Source organism: Lycorma delicatula, chromosome 8 (assembly GCF_047948215.1).
Source record: "Lycorma delicatula isolate Av1 chromosome 8, ASM4794821v1, whole genome shotgun sequence".
Taxonomy (NCBI): domain Eukaryota; kingdom Metazoa; phylum Arthropoda; class Insecta; order Hemiptera; family Fulgoridae; genus Lycorma; species Lycorma delicatula.
Window position 1 is genome coordinate 108,851,072 of NC_134462.1, and position 21,317 is coordinate 108,872,388.

The 21,317-nt window shown below is 32.3% G+C and overlaps 1 long non-coding RNA gene across 1 annotated transcript in view; it reads left to right on the plus strand.

Annotated features, from left to right (window-relative positions):
- LOC142328637 (uncharacterized) overlaps window positions 1-19,603 on the plus strand; it is a 249,514-nt gene extending 229,911 nt beyond the window's left edge. The window contains exon 3 of the long non-coding RNA XR_012757320.1: window positions 19,564-19,603. This is a non-coding gene — a long non-coding RNA (uncharacterized LOC142328637). The remainder of the gene's footprint in view (window positions 1-19,563) is intronic.
- The last annotated feature ends 1,714 nt before the right edge of the window (window positions 19,604-21,317 follow it).

Genomic DNA, 21,317 nt, shown 5'->3' on the forward strand with positions numbered 1-21,317 from the left:
GCAGACCAGATCGGACGTGGAATATGTTAGGGACTCTGTAATGGAAGTGTGTCAGGAAGGATAGGTATTGACCTCCCTTCCAAGAACGGACCAGATCGGAGGTAGAATGAGTTAGGAACTCTGTGATGGAGCTGCGATGTGATGTGGGAGGGTGAAGGCGTGGGCCTCGTTCCCGAAAGCCGACCGGATCGTAGTAAGTTAGTGTTTGTATTTTTGTAAAATTTCTTAGTTGTCTTTGATGAATTGAGGAATGTATCTGAGTATGTATTGGACAATATTGTCGCGAACAATTATTTTAGAGATATGAGGATAGAATTTTAGATGTTTATACAGAGTGATTTTTTAGTTCTGTTACCCAATTGTTAATGTCTGGTAATTTTTTTCTAAGAAAGGGAAATTTTGTTTTGTGACACAAGTTGGTAGCGCTACTCAACCGGTATAGATACGGCAGTGTGGGTTGATTCTTCTTGAGCTGTGTAAACTTTTGTGCCGTTTCCGGTAGTGTTACGAACAAAATGTCTTTTACCATAAAACAACGAGTTTTCATTCTTGAACAATATTTTGCTACGAAATAGTACGCGAAAATATTCTTCTTGTAAAAAATATTCATTCTTGTAAAAGAATCATTTCAAATTAAATTTTTTGGTGTTCCTCCGCTAGAAAAAATGTCAATTTTTAGGCTAGCAAACCGATTTCGAGGGACAGGTAGTGTTTGCGACAGAAAACGTAGCGGTCGACCGACTCTCTTGACAGATGACGTTTTACAGAATGTGAAAACAAGATTGCTCAATTCCCCACGGAAAAGTTTACGAAGACTTTCCACGCAAGTTGGTTTGTCATGTTTGACTGTTCAGAAAGCTGTTAAAAAATTTAAATTGTATCCGTATCTCGTACGATTAGTCCAAGAGCTTCAGCTTCCAGATTTAAACAAGCGATTGCAATATTGCCGTCGGTTTAGGTCTCTCGTAAACGATAACGGAATCAAATTTTTAAACACAGTGTTCTTTAGTGATGAAGCTTGGATCCATCTCGATGGTATGTGAACAGTCAAAACTGTCGAATTTGGGCGGCTGAAAATCCTAACGCTTTACAAGACAAATCTTTGCATCCTGAAATAATTGGTGTGTGGTGTGCGATATCTCGTCATCGTATAGTCGGACCCATATTCTTCGAACAGACAGTAAATGGTGAAGTAGACTGGAATAATGTGCGCCAATTTGTGTCCCTCCTGGAACCTCAAGAACGGTATTGCTGGTTTCAACAAGACGGCGCAATATGCCTCACGTTTCGAGAAACCGTGGATTTTCTGCAAGAGTTCTTTGATGATCGAATAATAAGGAAGGGCTTATGGCCTCCAAGGTCCCCAGACCTCACATCTCCTGACTACGTTTTGTGGGGTTATATGAGGCCTTCAAAAGCAATCCTTACATTATTGATGAACTTAAAGTCAATATTACAGACTTAATCACGAATATTTCCAATGCAACTCTTAAAAAGGTTTCTGCTAATATAACCGCAAGGGGTGGGCATTTTGAGCATATTCCTTAACAATTATGTAAGTAACAGCTTTTTATTAAATCTCTTTTGTAAGTAACAAATGTATTTTTTTATTCAACCTAAATTTCCCTTTCTTAAATTACATTTAAAATTGGTTAACAGAACTAAAAAATCACCCTGTAGTAGACAAATGAATATATATGTATATTTGATAATGCTGTCTAGTTTGAAATTTATTCGATAAATTAATATTTTTTATTCTTCGGTGTTAGAGTTATTTGCGGAGTTCGCGCTTCCGCAAAACTGTTATGTACTATAGACGGCTTCGAATTAGAATAGATGATCGAAAATGTTTTGGCAGTAACGTATAGCGAAGGCGATAGCGGAGGTGAGCTAAAACGTATCGATGGATATGAAATATAGGACCAACCGGGTTGATCTACTGGTGAAGGCGTCTTCGCAAATCAGCTTATTTGGAAGCCGAGAGTTCCAGCGTTCAAGTCCTAGTAAAGGCAGTTACTTTTATACGGATTTGAATGCTAGATCGTGGATACCGGTGTTCTTTGTGGTTGGGTTTCAATTAACCACACATCTCAGGAACGGTCGAACTGGGACTGTACAAGACTACATTTCATTTACACTAAAACATATCATCCTCTGAAGTAATACCTGAACGGTTAATCCCGAGGCTAAACAAGAAAAAAGAAAAAGAAAGGATATGTTATATAGAGTTAGTTCCTTCGATGATATCCTGACGGAGGCCGAACCGATGATTGTAATATGTAATCAGATTTAGGTCTATAAGACGACCTCCGTAAAGCTCATCATGGCTAGCAACAATGGTGGTGGTGTCTTTACTAGGTGGGTGATTTCCCCTTCGGGAGTCCGGATGCTCTTACATCAAAACGATTTATTTTTCGGTGTTAACCGTGGTGTATTGTAGGCCACTTTTGAAACTACTTATAAAAAGCATTAACCGTTGTAACTTCGATGCTTTTATTTCAAAACTTTTGTTTTTCAACGGGCTTTAAAATAATATTCTTAATCCTATTCTTTAATTTTAAATTGTTTTTGTCATCCCTCGTGGTGGTCTCATACAAAAAAAATACATCGTTTTGAGGTAGGAGCTGAATTTAATTTTTTTATGGTAACTGTCGAAAATTTAGGTAAGGGTAACCGTATTTTATTATTTTTTATTTTATTTGAAGGGGCGAACCGTATAAAGTAACCGTACTATTTAGTTTACTTACAAAATTATAAATAAACACTATAACCGAATGAGCACAGAAAATACTCCGAAAATCACTGATATTATAGGTAGATGTACGATTATGTAACGGTGGTTTTTTTATTTAATACCGTTATAAACTAGAGGTATTAAACTTGAAGGAGTTGATGTATTTAGTCTTTTAGAGTATGCTTAAAGTAACGACGACTGAAACTGTTGTTTAATCTAGCTTAACCGTTGTGAAATTCAGGTTTACGTTCGAGTGGACTGAATGTTGCTTTGTATTTAACAAAAAAGAATTCTGATGTTTAACACAGACAAGCGCTTTGGCTATTTCTGTGAAATTACACGAACAAATATTGACATCCTGCGGGAGAACAAACGCCTAAACCGTATGTATAACATAGGAAACAACGTTCGTCAAAAGGATGCAAAACAGTTTAAGCGACAGTCGTGTTTCTGAATGTACTTTCGCACGATTACCTAGTTTTGTTGTCGCTGTTACTTAGTCGTAATGCAAACGGAAGTGGGTTTAGATCGTAACTTTGTATATCGTTTTAAGTTGTTTACACGACGGGACTGTTTATTAAGACGAAAGTAAAGGAATTTAAATAACAATTACGACCTTATTTTTGTCAATTTTAAATATCTAAATACATATAATTAGTGACGCGTAAAATATAAATCGTTTTAAATCTTCCATTCAATTTATCGGGTAGAGTTCTTTATTTGAAAATTTAAAGAAAATTTATGAATCTGGACAATTTTGAATTTTAACCACCTTTCAGTTTGTTGCAGTTCTAAAATTATTTACCTTAAGTTATGTCGCATATAAAATTTCATCGACTCGCAAACAAAGAAAAAATTAACTTTAGAAACACCCTCCTCTCATTTTCTGAGTCAATATAAATATGTTCGGTCACAATTTTTTCAAAATGTGAAGATTTTTAGTAAAAATATTTACATTCAGAGCGATCGAGTTTACATTGCATGCGGAAATAATGTAAACTAAAGACTCCTAAACCGTCAATCGACTCAACATTCATATGACTGCAAGTAAAGATAGCCCAGTTTCAAGCATCTATTACGTTCCGGGTTCGAATCCCGGTCAGGCATGACATTTTCACACACGCTACAAAAAATTCGTCGCATTCTTTTAAGCAATATCTAACGGTGGTCCCGGAGGAGGTTAAATGAAAAAAGCATCTATTACAGCTGTTCATTTATTATATATTAAGCGTTTTTTTTTTTTTTACTTTTTTTATTATTACTGTTAAATTGGTAAATGTAACAAATTTTTTATTATTTTTATATGTATTATTAATTTTTAATTTTGCATTGTTTTATTTATGAAATTTTCAGTAATTCTTAAATTTAGTTTACTATAATCCTTTTATTACTTTATCTCATTGTCTTTTTAATAAGTATTTTGTAAAGGTTAACACTATAAATAAGAAACACGCGAGTAAATGTGAGAAAACCGTACATTCATAATGAAGGTAGAAATATTAAATACTTTAATGAAAAAATACAGGCGATTACTTCATCGGTGTACTTTTTCGTCTCTCCAAAAGTTTGCAAGTTTTTCACCTGGAAATAACTCAAAATAGCAGGAAATATTGATATAAGCAGTAAACATGTTTAAGAAATAACACGCTTAACCATTTATATTACCATTTTTATAACAGTTTATATTTATTGATTTTATAAATGTAATCTAACCAAACTTATCGATGGATATGTTCTATAGAGGCATTTACTTCGATGACATCCTGACGGAGGCCGAACTGTAATATGTATTCCTACATATTAATGTAATCCTGTAATATGTATTTTGTGTACCTACGCTCGCTAACCTTGACTAATGATTTCAATATTTAAATAATAAATTCCATAATTATTGCAATTATTTATAATATAAATAATCAATACATTACTATTAATTAGTCGAGGTTAGCCAGCGAAACGAGCGTAGGTAAAGTTTGGTTAGATTATATATATAATTATAAGCAATAAAGCTTATATTTTTAATATGTAAAATATATTAATACGGAGAACGTTTAAAATGACCGGTATAAAACACTATGTTTGTGTGTTATCGGGTTATTTCTCCAACCTGATTATTGTTAATATTTCCTGCTATTTTCAATTATTTCCAGGTGAAAAACTTGCAGACTTTTGAGGGGTGGAAAAACGAAAAAGTACCATTTCATCTACTTCAGTCGCGTGCTTTAGTTCACATTTTTTCGCATGTAAAATTTAGTCGGTTGCTCTGTAGGTTGGGTTGACGGCGCTGTGTTGATCAAGATCGATTGTAATATGTTAATTTGGTTTTGCAGTACATACGCATTAAGATTCATTTATAGAATTACACGTTTGAAGTAGAACGCTCGGATTTCCCGGATTAGCCCTTTACTCTCAGATGGATCTTGCCGAGCAGCTATCTAACAGAAATTAGAAAACCCAGACCTGATGTGAACAGAGCCATCCCTACCGAATCCAAAAATACCAAAAAATTAGTAACTCTTGAGGTACCACGCTCGATGTATCACGGATCCATCGGGCGTTTTAATAAAACCCAATGAACTTCTCCGGAGGAAAAGGAAATACATCGAAGGTAATGAAAGAGCGAGTATAGTAAAAAAAGAACTTTCTAATCGGCATAGGGATCGCGAAACGAGAAAAGAATAAACTTATTCAAAGAAAAATGTTAAGTTTCTTTATATAGTTAGTGCTTGACCCGTCAAAAATTCCTCAGGAGGTAGGAAAACAACATTTCCTTGATAGTAAAAAGCCATTCAAATCATTCCAGACTTTCAAAAGAAAGTTCTCGGCCATCCTCGAAATCGTGAAGGATGTAGAAGTATTAAATTGAATTGTAAATAGTTAATTAGAGCTGAAAAGTTAGTAAAAATGTTTTTCCATGCCAAAGTTTCTCTGATAAACGCCTGATTAAAACCACTTATTTTTAAAGTAATCGTTGATGATTATATAAACGTGTGGCTCGGTCCACCAGTTTTCGTTTTTGATGCCAGGTTGGGTGGTAGAATCTACAATATTTTATACAAAAAAAAAATTGCTACATTTCTTTATAAATATTAAATGTATCCTTTTAATTCTAGTATAGTATTTCCCGTTGCCGTGATCTTTACGCTCAAGTTACTAGGATAATTGATAATGTAGGTAACGTTTTACTATGTACTACTTTTGTAGGTGCTTACGTCTGAGTAACCTTTTTTTTGTAAGTTTTTTAGAAAAGTGATTGTTCCATAATAGAAGTAGGTATGTACAACTTCAAGCCTGCGAAGGAAGAGGAGGCAGAGTCTGTGATAAGAAATGAGGTGTTGCGAAAAAAACTTAAAAGTAGTATGTAATTTGAAGTGAAGAACGAACGATACGGTTGATGATTGAATTGAAGGATGATGGCTTGATGATTGGAAGCAAAAAGGAAGAGAGAAAAGGAAAGAAGGAGAGAGATTATCGGGTGAGGGTGTGTTACTCTGCAATAATTGATTATAAATGTAAGGTGAAACTCCTGTATGCGCACGCTTGTATAACCACACACACACACACACACACACACACACACACACACACACACACACACACACACACACACACACACACACACACACACACACACACCTCATTCTTATCCTTTGCATCTATTTTAAGTGCATGAACCACATCTGATACTGAACGTTATATGTAAAGATTGAATATTTCATTATAAAAAATGCATTATTTAATCGTCTAAAAAAATTCTTTTCAAACTATATTCAGTAATAAATCAAAACAAGGTAAACGTAATTAACTGAACTGGAATTTTTGAATTCAGTTATACATTTAAAGGATTTTGTGACAATATAGCATTAGATTTATTTTGCAACGGTTTATCATAAATGGTAATTACTTATATTCATTCTATAATTATCACCAAACGAAATTTTAATTAATGAAATATTTGGATCTTACAAGAGGAAGGCACATCGGTATGAATCCGACTTCATCCCTTTATTTATAATTTAAATGTACTGATTTATTAATAATTATTAAACACTGATTGTAAAAAATGATTTTTACAATAAATAATCAATAATAACCATAAAAAAATGGAAAAATCAAAAGTTATTAGTGAAATAAAAATTGATGTACTTTTCATTTAAAAACATGTGTATATGTAATTTAATAGGCGTGTAAAGAAGTCATAAAAATAATAATAATGTGGATCGAATTCAAAACTTGTTCCTTTTTCTGAATTCTGTTAATAGTGTACCAAGACCGATATAACGGACCTGAATAACGGATTCCTATCAATTAAGAAGAAAGTATTAGAAAATATAATAACGGGAGGAATCAAGAAAGGAGCTGAAAGGAATACTTATAGTAAAGCTAACAGGTCTGTTTAACAATCGTCCTTTGTAATGCTGCTCACGCGCCTAAACAGCTATTGTTCTGTGAGAAGAGTTACCGGACCCAGGTTTGGAATTTCATGGGAAAATATGAGAGCGGACGATAATTCTCACACCTCGAGTTGGGTCCGGTCCGGCAAGTTAACAGGAAAGGAGTATAAATACTCCGGGGAAGACCAGTTCCGGGGAATTAGTTTGAGAGAGAGTGCTAACGATAGAGTTCTAGGCGAGGAATTATGCGAGTCTGAAGCGAGTGTATTCTGCGAGCAGGTCAGTGAAGGAGCGAATTTCTAGTGAATTGAGTTCGACGCGATTAAGGTGACGTCACGAGCAACTCCAGTACATGAAAACAGGAAGTGGTTCGGTGAGTTACTATCAGACTATAAGTGAAAGAGATAATGTACTAAATTTAATTCATAAATTGTTAGGGTAATTTTATTTCGGAACAACAAAGGTATTTGCAGCAAAAGAACGTTATACTTGTCTTATCTATTGTTCTATTGTTGCTAATACAAGAGTTAGTTATTAAAAGTGTTAATATTAGCGGTCATACCCATGTCTTTTGTCAATGGGACTGAATTCTGGTTTTCAATATTTAACTACCTGTGAATAAATCCTGAGGATTGCTGTAAATTCTGTTTTGTATGTTATCACTATCTGTTACTATGATTGTTATTATTATTATTATTGTTGTTGTGGTTGTGATTACTATGATTATTTGTTTATTATTGACATTTATTATTATTGTTGGCTGTTGTTATTGTTATTCCGATTATTATTGTGATTGTTAATTATTGTCGATTTGTTATTATTATTACTGTTGTAATTATTGATTGTCTTACTTTATTTATGTTCTTAGACTAATAAATTATATTTATATAAATATTTTCAACTGTCTATTTCTCAATATCCTGATCGATCTCCGAACACGCGACAGTATTTTTTCCATAGACCATAGCCCTTATCATCATTAAAAATATGATTAATTATAGTTTACGGTACCTTGGGTAAAGCACTGGTAGTTAACAATTAAAATCATTTTCAGCTTTATCATTTAAAATTGGAATTTTTGTTACATATATGTTCCGGTAAGCAACATCGTTGTCGGCGTTTTTACGTTAAATTTCTAAAACAGTTTAAATAAAATTTAAAAAAAATACTGAGACAAATATGTCGTGAAGAATGATAATATAAAGATGGTGTCTATCTGTATATTTATACTTGCAGTGTATCTTACTAACATCTTTTTTCTAAATTAAAAAAAAAGAAAAAACTACATATTTGTAAGAATAGTCCTAATAAAGTAATTGGTGTCCTTTAAAATTATCAAACATTTAAGTTGAAGATTTTAATCTATTATTTTACGTGGGCTATTATTCTACGAACCTATAACGTGGATTGTAAAGAACTGATAATTTTTTTTTTTTCCAGTAATGTTCGAATCATAGGCATATATACCCTACAGTGAATCGGTGGTTCTATAGAATTACTTTAGAAAATCCGCTTTCCCTTTTTAGAGTAGGATGTTCAAGGAAAGGGGTGGTTGGAGGTGTACTTGTGCTCTCTCATTTAAAGCACTCCATTAAGATATTTCGACTAAGTGTTTCTGGAACAGTAAGAATAGGTGTGGTGACGGTAAAGCGTACGGAGTAGGGGTGTTAGTAAGGCTTAAACACTATTAAGGCCAAAAGACTTAGGTCTGCACGATGAGTTTCACCGCTCCTTCGCTTTGTCTTTCTTTTCTCTCCGTTTCTCTTCTGTTCTGTTTCATCTTCTCGTTCTAAACAGATGTTGTTTAAGCTAATCGTATTTGCTTTTCTAGCCGCATCCCGTCTTATTTAACCCACAATCTTTTTTACCGTCAGGTATTACTTCAGAGGATGATATATATGAGTGTAAGTGAAGTGGTCTTGTAGTCTCAGGTCGACCATTTCTGAGATGTGTGGTTAATTGAAACCCAACCACCAAAAAAAAACACCGGTATCTAGTATTGAAATCCGTATAAAAATAACTGCCTTTACTAGGACTTGAACTTTGGAACTCTCGAAATCAACTGAAAGTTCGAAATCAACTGGTTTGCAAAAACGCGTTCACCACTAGACCAACCCGGTGAGTTAATAATCCACAACCTGGATAAAGTGTTCCTTCCGTGTTACAATCGTTTGCCCTCGCCGAATGATTTAACGTTTAAGAGTTATTCGGCCTTAGTACTAATCTTTTATAGGTTAGAAATTATTGCATTTACGCCTAGTAATTTAAATTTTAAACCTTCAAAGTTTCAAATTTTACTCGAGGGCGATTTGTTGCTGTCGGTTAGCAATTCCAGTTCTCGGAATTACCTTCGTGACTTGATTATTTTTTTGTTTAAAAACAGTAAGTATTATCAGTTAAATGTATAGAGTAGTTTTCTTCTTTTTTTGTAATAATGATTAAATCACGCACTAGTCGGGAAACTTATATTCAAGAAAATGTCTGGTTCTTTGTCGTAGAAAGTATTTCTCTGCAGTAAAAAATGACCCCCTCACATTGACGTCTGTCTATACTCCACTATGTTTTAATGTTTTCCGAGTCCAAAAGTAGTAAAATCTTGGTTGAAAAAAATGTTACTATGATTGTGTATGTAGGATGGGAAAGCCTCTGGCTTTATATTTCAGGAACGACTTAACCGACTGTTGGCTAGCAAAAATATTTAATCGCTGAAAACATTCGATTTTCCGTTTAAAAGTCGTTTATATCAAATGGTCGTAACAAATAATTTTTGAAAATATATAACAGCGATGGAATTTCAAACAATCGATGTTATGAGGTTTTGACAGGAAACTTGTAAAGATCGGTTAGCGTCAACTGTCATATCAGTTGTTCATTAGTGCTGCTGTCTGGTGGTATTCCGGGCAATTATTAAACACTCCTCGCACATGACTTTTCTTTTTAGAAAACTCTATAAAAATATTTTTCTAACTTTTTACCGTTGCAATCTATCGACTTTAATTTCTAAAAATTTTTTTTTTAATGGTGCGTTACCAGGGTAGATATAATTTTCTATCCTTATTATCGGGTCAGGGGTTAATACTACTTCTACCCTAAAAACAAAAGTTTTATAAACTTTTGTAACTTTTTACTTTTTCAATCTATCGACTTGAAAACTTTATTATTATTATTATTTTCTAAATAAGGCTTTATTAGAGCGGATATAGTTTTCCAACGTTTGTCAAAGATTTGAGGTTAATGTTTTAATTTTGTAAAAAAAGGATCATTCAAATTTCCTAAATAATTATAATATCGAGATATTTTAAATTATTTTTTATGATACTTGCCTAAGTCAACTTACATAATAAACTGTTTTTCTTTTCTAATTTTTATCACTTTATACTGGTTTCACAAATAACATAAGCTTTTTTTATTAATTAAAAAAAATATTTGAGGAATAATTTTTGTTATCTTTATTGCGGAGGAGGTTTTAAAATTCTAAGCAGTATAAAAACGGTAAAATAATTGAGTAACATTATTGGCAGATTTATTGTATTACAAATTAAATCGTAAAGTTTCCTTGTGATTTTACTACCGACCTTATCGTATTCGTGTAACTAAATGATTTTACAAACATTTAATTCATAAAACAAGTAAATATTAACTTAAAAAAAAAACATAAACAAACCGCATGATAAGGAATTGAACAATCCTATTTTATTCACTCGAGACCCTAGATATTTGTCGATTTAAAATACAGCTTTATATATCAACATTAAATACTAGTTTTTAATACAAGAAGGATATGATACAGTGTTAATTAGAACTTAGTTATATTATGAAGATTCCGGAAGTCTCCAGATATCCTATGCAGCTTTCTAGATTCAGGACGCGTAGACAACCGCGTCCCTTGTTCGTGACGTGTGAGTGAGGTTTAGTTTTGAACAGACTCAGGCCGACCATACTTGAGACATATAGTTGTTAATTGAAACCCGACCACCAAAGAACACCGGTATCCACGATCTAGTATTCAAATCCGAATAAAAGCGACTATCTTTATCAGGATTCGAACTTGAGAACTTTCGACTTCGAAATTAGTTGATTTAAGATGACGAGTTAACGTTAGTCCGACTCAGCGGGTTAGAATTTAATAACCACTGCTTGATGGAAAAAATAATTAGGCTTAGTGTTAAAATATAATAACGATCGTCTGGTGTTTAATTTGTCTTACTGTTCGCTCAGTCCATCTTCTTCGGTACTTCCTGAGTATGAAATATAAAATAAAATTACGGATAAAGTAGATACGAATGGAAGACAGATTGATATAAATGCAAGGAAGATAAGATATTGACGGAGATTTAATCAAAAGAATTAGTTAATTATGAAAAAGCTATTTGTATTAAAAATAACTTTTCTATTAATAGTTGAACCGAAGGAAATTGGAAATACCAAAACAATGTTTGTTTATTTATTTACGCCTAATTTCAGATATCCTTTTTACTTCCTTGTACAATATAAAGAAAGTACTGCGATCGAGAAAAAGTTTGGTTGTTAGATCTCAACGGAAATATCCATTTTGACCATCCCTGAATCCAATTTGACTAGTTTCGGCCTGATGTCTGTACGTACGTATGTATCTCGCATAACTCAAAAACGATTAGCGTAGAATGTTGAAATTTCGGATTTACGACTGCTGTAAGATCTAGTTGTGCACCTCCCCTTTTGATTGGGATCAACTGGACCAAAAGAGTCCAGAAAAGTATCTAAAAACTCTTTTAGTCCAGTCGATTGCAATCAAAAGGAGAGGTGCACAACTAGTTCTTAACAATAGTTTTAAATCCAAAATTTCAACATCCTACGGTAAATCGTTTCTGAATTGTGCGAGAACATACGTACAACGTATATACGTACGTACAGACGTCACGCCGAAACTAGTCGAAATGGATATTTCCGTTGAAATCTGAAAACCAAAAGTTTTCAGATTGTTATTTCAGGTCGAGTAAGGATGATTGCTCGACCAATTGAAAAAAAATTGAAACTTACACAACTGTTTCCTACATATTAAAGCTATTAAAGCTATTTTTTTTTTTTTTAATTTTTTATTCAAGCAATTTACCTGTGGCGGCCATTTTCTTTACGGTGCGCACACCTATTTTTGTGATTATAAGGGTTTACGTAAAAAATCATAACTAAAAAACTATTGGTCCTTGAAGGATGAAACAAAAAGGAATATAACCGTATTTTCTCAAGGTAAAAGATTGGTTCAATGCTTTATAAACTTATCTCTCTTTCTATGAGAAAATTAACAATTACTTTGAACATGAAAAACGGTGAAATTTCAATTTTGGTAATTTTTTTCAAGAGGCGGGGATGGCATCATAAACAGTTTAAATTATATTTTTTTATATGTAGGTATATGTTAGTAGTTTCACCATAAATAATATTAATGATGATATACTTACCTATAAATTTTTATGAAGTTTTGAAAACTAATTTTTTTTTTAAATTTCAAATTTTTGCTTCAAATAACTTTGTTGATGGGGCTGGTGATAAAAATCTCAAATTTGCATAACTTGTACATGTTTATGGCAAATAAAAAGGTTTCTTGTGTATTGTACTAATAAAAAAGTTGTAACATCTCAAAAATCATGAAAACCTATTAAAAGCGATACCATTTTGACTCGCTAAGTAAGTGCTTAAATATATCGTCCGGTAAATACAGATCTCTTCAAGATCTATACAGCTTATTAAAACGAATACACCAGGGGTTTTTAAATAACGATATTCAAATTAAATGGATATTTCTTTAAAAACGACCGAAAATGGATGGTCTAAAAGCACACAAACCGGGCGTGTACTACAGTAAGTAAGGATAAGTAATTATAGTGGTAACGTAAATTTTCTTCAGCTGTTGTAGAAATGAAACAATTAATAATAATGCGTGTGTCAATTCAATAAGGATGTAATTATAATTTTGATTCATTTTAGGATTACCGGATACATTACACAATCCTGCTGCCGATTTCGTGAGATACAATACGGAGAAATGACGATACATCGAGGCGGTAAGGTCATTACGCTTCTGGTTTTATGAGAGTCGGAACAACGATGCGTTAATTCACAGCAGTATTTTTCTTTTATTGTATCGATATATTTTATTCTTTAATACGCTATAATGTAGAGGCCTTCATCATCATCATCTTATAAGGATCTGTATTGACTAAAAACCTCGATGAAAGAAAAAGTATACTACAGATTTTTGGTAGAAAATTTAATCAAACGAAACATCTGGCCAGCGGCTAAATTATAAAAAGAGTTGCCTATATATAAAAATGGAAGTAATATTCGGCCTTATGAATGTCACTGTAGGGTATAGACGTACAAAAAACTTCACTAACCTCCGTAAAAGGAACTCTTGATTACTTGTATCTCAAATGCTTTACATTTACCGTAATCATATTAAAGACTGAGATGGATAGTGCAAATCAATAGAGTAATATATTCCTTTGTATTAGGAAACGAAGCGTTATAGTATACGACGTGTCTGTAGGCTATAACTTAATAGGGGACGAATTCCTAATCATATTTTTGGCTCAATTTCACAGAAGAAAAAGATTGTATACTTCTTCAATATAAATTGGACCTAGGTACATAATAAGGAATCGGCCTTCGTTCAACATTTTTCGAGAAAATAGTCCTTAATGTTTAGTTGTTCCAACTTGTTAAATAATTCTACAATTTTTTTTACACTTTATCAAAACGAACATATCGGATTATTTTTTTCTTATCCATTTCATCCGTTAATTTTATTTTAATTTCACATTTATAAAGAATCGAAGAAGTTGGACTGTGTGAACAGCGAGACAAATCAAACCCTAGATTTTTTGTTATATTTTAACACTCCGCCTAAATAAATTAAAAATATTTCCACTTTCTTTCGGCTCGACTGTTAAGATAAATTTTTTCCATCGATCGACTAACTCTTTCTATTAAATTTCCCGTCAGAACCTTATCTTCCTTGCATTATGTCAATCAGACATCTCTTCGTATGTATTTTATCCGTTAACATTTGACCTTACTTTTCATATTCGTACGTCAGCGAAAAGTAACAATAAATCAAGAGTTAAAAATTTAGTTTGTTTGTTTTATATTAGTATTATCATAAAAAATTGAAAACATTGAAATTTCTTTAATTTTTTTTTAGTTAACTGTATACAAAAACTCGTTTTGGAAGTTTAATAATACATTGAACGGAAGGTTTGCTCCTGTTTTTGTTAACCGAACCGTCGAGCGGGGTTTCTTGTACTGTCTGACCAGATGATATCATCCGATTACTAATAACATGACGTATTTGTATATAAAATACAAACACAGGAGACCAGTGTAATACAATAACTAGACACTAGACCCAACTATGGGCAAGGGGTAAACTTTTAATTCACGTTTTGTATAGTTTAATAAAATGTTTAATAGCTGTTGAAACAAAATTTTAATTTTTACAAAAATTTTAACTTAATTACGGACACAAATAATACGTACGTAAATAATACAAAAATATAAATATTTTATCGTATTCTACTAATATTAAATGATTAGAAATAATTTTCGAAATAAGCATTCCCATTTCTTGCGTTGTTTGAAAAATAAATCTTGAAAATTAAATGTTTTAAAGAAATTTAAATTTCAAAAACTTAAACTTACGAATAATTTGCTGAGAATCAAAATGTTTTAGCCAAATCAATAAAATTGAAACTAAACGGTATTAAAATATTTCTTATAACAAACATTATAATTGTAAAATAGTTCTTTTAGTCTGAATAAAATAATACAGTTTTAGTTTCTATGTTCAGTACTCCTTACCTTTCTTACCTTCGACGCGTTTCGGAATCACTTCATTGTCAAAACTTATTGTACTGGCAAATAGATGAAGAAAGAAGCATTTGGAAAAATATAGTTAAAAGAAGAGACAGACTTATAGGCCACATACTAAGGCATCCTGGTATAGTCGCTTTAATATTGGAAGGACAGGTAGAAGGGAAAAATTGTGTAGGCAGGCCACGTTTGGAATATGTAAAACAAATTGTTAGGGATGTAGGATGTAGAGGGTATACTGAAATGAAACGACTAGCACTAGATAGGGAATCTTGGAGAGCTGCATCAAACCAGTCAAATGACTGAAGACAAAAAAAAAATTGTACTGGTACTTTAAATTTCTGTTAATCTTGACGTAGCGTTTAGTCTATATATAACGCTCCTCCCTATATTTGACGTCATGCCTTATCATATTGTTTACTTGTTATTAATAGTTATACTTATCTTTTAATTATATTTATCTACTTCTTGTTTTCAGTAAATTGAGGTTCCTGAAAAGGACATCCTTTTCAGTTTTAATAAAATTAAAACATAAGTATAACCAATAATTACAAGTGAACAAGAAGATGACCACTCCCATTTGACATAGCGTCAAATATCGGGAGGGGCGTTGACTAAACCCTATATTAAGATTAACAGAAATTTAAAGTTCAGTACAAAGTTTTGACGACGGAGACGTTTCGAAACGCGTCAACAAATGACAAAAAAAATAAAGCTAAGAAAGGTAAACAGTACTAAACATGGAAACTACAGTGATCTTACCAGAAAAGATAGTAGTAATTATTATATTAACAGTAACAATGACATTTTAAAAAAGTAGCTAATTTTTTTTTAAACATAAAAAAGGTATTTTTTTTAAATAAAACCTACGTTTTTTATATAAAAAAAAAATATATATATATATAAAGAATATAATATTAATTTGTTAGTAACTGATGGAGAAATTTCTTATTTTTTTTTTTTTTAGTGTCTTATTGAATAAAATATTTTCATTCAACATAATATCTTTTTGAATTTCACTAACTAAACTGTTATTCATTCTACTGCTTAATGCAATCAAGCGGATGAATTAGTTCTGCAGACAAGATCTAGGAGGTTTTTAAAAATTCATTGATTAATAGTTGGATTCGTTTTTGTTTAACACTAATATTGTAAATGAAAATTTTTTTAAAGGGATTTTTTTTTTGTTAATGTGGTTATACGGGTTGAATCAAATCAATATTTTAAAACGTTAAGAATTGTAAGTTGGACAATAAAATGATTTAATCTGGAATTTTTATTTCTTGAGGGTTAACTCCTTATTGCTTACTGTGTACAAATATGATATTGATAAATCGAAAAACAAAATAAAAGTTTTCTTTCTTTGAGTTTTATTTTCTACTGGCGCTGACTCATATAGAAAATATTTTATCGGAAATTAAGAACATATGTATATAATTTTGATTAAAAATGTTATAAAATGTAAAAGGCTAAATTTAAGTGGAGAATTTAAATTGTTTAGATCGTCTTTTTAGCAAACTTTTTGCGACTTCTATTGTTGATAACAAAGTGTTTTTTATAATTTTTTTTGTTGTAAATTATCCTTTTCTGTTTTATTTTATAAATATAAATACATTTTTGAAGTGTTTAGTAAATATTTTTGATTTTAAAAAAATGGTTTCAGTTTTAATTATTATTTTTCATGTTTATGTTTTTATTTTATATTTATTTTTAATAGTTTTATTTATGTATATGATGATAAATGATTATCTAGTTATTATTGTTTCATTTTTTGTAAAGTTTTCTTTAGCGATTTGTATTGGTTATTTCTAGGTGTAAAATTATTTAAAATCTACACGGGTGTTTCAAAAATGGCGCAACCCTAAGATTAAGAAAGTAGAAGTCACGCATAGGTAAACTTTATTTCTCCCTACATGTCAGTTGGCAACACTGTTTTCAAGATTAGCAGTTAGTAACAATTGAAATGTCCTTCTTATACACTAGTTCTATAAATTCGTTTGTACTGTGTTAACCGTGTCATTTTCCAAGGACGATCGTGATGTTTATTATCGGAACTTATTGCGTGTATAAATCTTACGGACCAGTGAAAAACGAGTTTTGGATAAAAATTTTCCAAATTCTTCAGTTCTTAATAAGTCGACAATATCGCTTTTCATTAATACATTTCGTGAGAATGGGAATGTACATTATCGGTAAAGCAGTGATGGTCGACCATCACTGTTCTGGAGGATTTCAAAGAACGTTTGACTCGCTCACCCAGAAAATCGCTCAGAAGGTTATCTTCACAGGCTGACCTTTCACTATCTACGGCTTTCAGGGCTGCTAAGAGATTACAATCGCATGCTTATCGATCGGTGTCGTTCAAGAACTGAAAGAAGTAGACCGTGGAAAACGTTTACAGTATTGTCGTCGATTTCGTTCCCTTATTTATGACAACGGTATTAAAATTTTTGATAGTGTTTATTTCAGCGACGAGGTACGGTTTCACTCGAATAGCTACATTAACAGCCAAAATTGCCGAATATGAAGCGCTGAAAATCCTCACGCATTTCACGAACGACCGTTACACGTAAGCAAAGTTGGTGTTTGGTGAGCGATTTCCCAGCTTTGTGTAATAGGGTCTTTATTTATTTTTTTGACAAGTCTGTAGACGGTGTGTTTTATCGCAACTTAATCGAACAGTTTATTCCTATGTTAGGTGGGCTGCTGCCCAGCTCTTGGGGGAGGGGCTAGAACTCAGGCTACTCTTACTTAGAACTTAGAGGTCAAGGGGAAGGGAGAGCCGCACTGTCGGACCGTATGGGCGTTCCTTAATGCCGTTGCTTTGTTCAACCGGCATCAACGGTTTATCTAAGGGAAAACCTCCTACCTCGCTGCTGTGGGAAGCTACCCGAGAATTACGGCTGGCCACCAGCCAGCTAAAGCTCCAAACGCTTTAAAATGATAAACAGGTAGTTGCTGGCATTCAGCGACCTAGCGTGGTAGCGAATTGCTGTCTTGATGATATAAATTTATTTATAGAAATCGTATATATTTTTAGTAGTTGACGAGATGCGTCTAACCCACCGGGTTGGTCTAGTGGTTAACGCGTCTTCCCAAATCAGCTGATTTGGAAAGTCGAGAGTTACAGCGTTCAAGTCCTAGTAAATTCAGTTATTTTTACACGGATTTGAATACTAGATCGTGGATACCGGTGTTGTTTGGTGGTTGGGTTTCAATTAACCACACATCTCAGGAACGGTCGAACTGAGAATGTACAAGACTACACTTCATTTACACTCATACATATCATCCTCATTCATCCTCTGAAGAATTATCTAAACGGTAGTTACCGGAGGCTAAACAGGAAAAAAAAGAAAACGGGATGCGCCTACCTATTTTAGTTATATATGATAAGTGAGCGGTTGGGACACGTAAGCCGATGGTGTATGGCGCCGCGCTTAGTCCGCTCATGCTTTTAGGAAAGCTCTAGGAGATATTAGAACACTGGTCGCAAAATTGTTTCGAGGCTCAGTAGCCGTTTGTGGCACAGACATTTGGTCTTACGGCGACCGAACGGGGTGGTGGCGAGAGAAATGTCAAGCAAACCAATATTCTTATGTTAGATTTACACGAACGAGAATGTCGGTTCCAGCAGGATAACGCAAACCGTCATACCGCTAATGAAATTCTGGATATGTTAGGGAAATTTTTTGGGCATCGTTTGATATCAAAAAGGTTGTGGCTTCTAAGAACCCCTGATATTACACCAGCAGATGTTTTCCTTTGGTGGTATTTAAAAAGTGTTGTTTTAAAAAAAAACCCCTTATACACTTGAATTGAAGACTAACATTGAAAGTGAAATTTCAAACATTTTGAAAAGTGGCTGCAAATTTTACGAAACGTTTAGCGAACCTGCATCAGAATCGCAGGAAGTAATTTTTGACATTTGTTGTAAAGTTATTAAAGGCAATTTGAATATTGTTGGTTAGTTTTTTTTTTGTTGTTGATGATTTCACAAAATAAGCTAGAAGCTTGTCCATGGGAAATGGAAATGGAATTTTTTAGCGTATGAAAACGACATGCGTAACCGGTATTCGCACCCGGGACCTCCAGATGGAAGGCCGAGATGCTACCACTCTTCCACGGAGTATTTTATTAACATTTATGTTTTTTTTAATAAATTCATGTCAAACAAAGGGGTTGCGTGCTTTTTGAAACACCAGTTGTTTATTGAGTGGAAGTTAAAATAAATGAAAATCGAGATTATGACAAATTTTCGATCATAAATGATGAAGATATGACAAAGGTTTAAGCTTTTTAAGTCTAGGTTGAGAATTCGATAATATTGTTCGTGATTTTACCACATCGTTTAGTATCGTATGTGAAATTAAAGGAGATTTTTGCAAATTAAAATTGAATTTAAAAAAAAATTGTATTTTCATTTCGTCCATTAGATAAACATTATATAATGAGTCGTTTCTCAGTTATCGTATGAAACGTCCCAGAAATTTGATTATGCTTTTAAAATTTTTATGAAATTATATGTGAAAATTTATTACATGAGTAATAAATGTCTGATGTGTTTTTTTTTAATTTTTGTTACAGGAGAGGCGGGCGGGGATTGCGGAAGGATAGGTCATCACCATTAAAATAGAAACAAACAAAAATTAATATAAAAAATATATACATATATATATATATATATATATATTATATATAAACAGATTAATGAACTTAAAAAAAAAACAAAATATTATTACAACTGTTTACTAGGGGGTCATATTTTATCGAATATTTCGCATCTTATTATTACATCGTATCTTATTTACCATCATTACTATAATTACTATTATAATTGATTAATAGATTAATAAAATTAATTATATCTCATCGAATGTTTGACCCACTCAAAGCCAATGTGATATTAATTTAATATAAATAAGGTCGTCTTGTATTATATTTATTACGTGTATTTATTATTATGATTACAAATTAATTAATTAAACAAAAATTAATACTTATCAATTCATCAATTGATTGAGAAACGTGCATATATAGTGTTAAGTTACATCGTGACACAAGTGTTCTATTACTAAAAAAAAAAAATAATAAATAAAATATAATAAAAAGTGACTCGTACGATAAAGTTTCATTATTATTTATTAAAAATATTTTATTGAATTAATAATTATAAATAATAATTACAATTATTATTATTAAAATAACTTTTATTATTATAATTAATTATACTAGGTGAATTTTATTAATATTATTACGTTTACGTGAACTCTGCAAGCAATTTTCATGAAACAGTTATTCTAAGAAAGTGCCATCTGAAGTTTTCTCTCGCCTCATAAGCATTCACAGGTAACAATTGCAGTTTATATTTGTAATTTTTAATTAAATGTTTTACATATTTTATTATTTAAGGAATTTTTGTCGATATTATGTTACGATGATAAATCAACTGTGTATAACTTAATAAATGTTCAACTGAAAATAAAATAAAATTTATAATTTTCTTTAAAAGATTTTGTAAAACGATTAACAACGAGATTCCGGTTTCGCTTGGAAAAAATTATAGATATAACGCCTGTCTTGTTAAGTAAATACCGTACAGAATTTCTTTTGTAAATCTCGGAAATCCTGCGGCATTGGACGGTGTGATATATTAATATTTAAATATAAGTAAAGAACTAGGCCAAACGATTATTAAAATACATTTTAAATCAATAAAACGCTAAAAAACGTTTCAAAAAGTTTATATAGATTCTGAGATTATTACATAAACTCAATCATGATCAGTAGACTAAGGAAATTTTAGGGTGGCGCACGAAATGATCCAAGATTTGGTTTTGTTAAAAAAATATTTATTTGAATCGCGATACAGAAAAGTAAAATACAACGTGTTTACTATATACCTAGAGATTCTGCTTGTCACTTGTTCAATATGATCACAGTCATGTCTAGCAATTTTTTCAACATGAACTCCTATGTTGTTAATAACTCGACGATACATATCCTCGATTATCTCGTCGCACGCCTCGATGATCAGCACTCTCAGTTCCAACACTGTGTGATGATATTTAGGGAAAATTTTCTTTTAGAAATCCCCAAAGAAAATAATCGCACGGATTCAAATAAGGACTGTTCGGGGGCCAATTCTGTCCACACGCAAAACGATAAGAAAATCGGTTTGAAATGACATTTGCGTTAAAATTTTCATGCAGAAAATCTAAAACAACATTAGCAGTGTGCGGCCTGTCTCATTATTGCATGAACCGCTAGTTTTCTAATTGAAACCCATTTGCAAGAAGCTGGGGAACAAGATTATTACGCAAAACGTTTAGATAACGTTC